Source organism: Myotis davidii, unplaced genomic scaffold, assembly GCF_000327345.1.
Source record: "Myotis davidii unplaced genomic scaffold, ASM32734v1 scaffold88, whole genome shotgun sequence".
In the NCBI taxonomy this organism is placed as follows: Eukaryota; Metazoa; Chordata; class Mammalia; order Chiroptera; family Vespertilionidae; genus Myotis; species Myotis davidii.
In genome coordinates this window covers 6,333,445-6,334,076 of record NW_006300377.1, presented here as the reverse complement: position 1 = coordinate 6,334,076, position 632 = coordinate 6,333,445, and the positions used below count along the sequence as shown (strand labels likewise).

The 632-nt window shown below is 53.2% G+C and overlaps 1 protein-coding gene across 1 annotated transcript in view; it reads left to right on the top strand.

Moving 5' to 3' along the window:
- Nucleotides 1–632, top strand: part of LOC102756364 (ornithine decarboxylase-like) — a 5,774-nt gene that overhangs the window by 2,431 nt on the left and 2,711 nt on the right. The window lies entirely within an intron of this gene.

Sequence of the window (632 nt, the reverse complement as noted above, 5' to 3'; positions counted from 1 at the left end):
ACAGAATGGCCCCAGTGCCCACAGAAACCAGTTGGAAAGATTAAGGAAATCAATGTCTAAGGACGGACTAGGAATGGTTGTTCAGAAACTAGTTGGTAGTAGTTAATGTCCTAGGGTCTGGGGCTGTAGGTGAGCATCAGCTCAATGTACGTCAGAGTGTGCTGGAGCTGGGGAGAGCCGCCACGTGCTCAGTGAGGCATCAACAGAGGCAGAGCATTTAGAAGGAAGTTGGTGACAATTATGCTACCCTCTGACTGTGAGAGCTGGCACTGACAGGGGCACTAAACCCAGCCCTGCCGCATTCTCCTGTGTAACTTCTGGCAAGAATCAGTTTCCTCAAATGTAGGGTAGTGTTCACTGTCCCTACTCAGAGTGTTGTTAGGAGGATGAAATGATTTAATATGTGCACACAGGTCGAACAATGCCCGGGTTACCTGTACAATTATTGTTAGTGGCAGGAGCAGCCGCAGCACTCTGATGAGGTGCGGGTGGGGCAGAGGAGCCATGAGAGCCCAGAGAACAGGCCCCAATCTTGCAGGCGATCGGGGAGGCTCCTGAGGCAGGACACAAGGGTGACCCAGTGCTGGCAGAGGGTCTGGGCCGGTCCTGAGGGTGCAGGAGTCAGTGTTGCC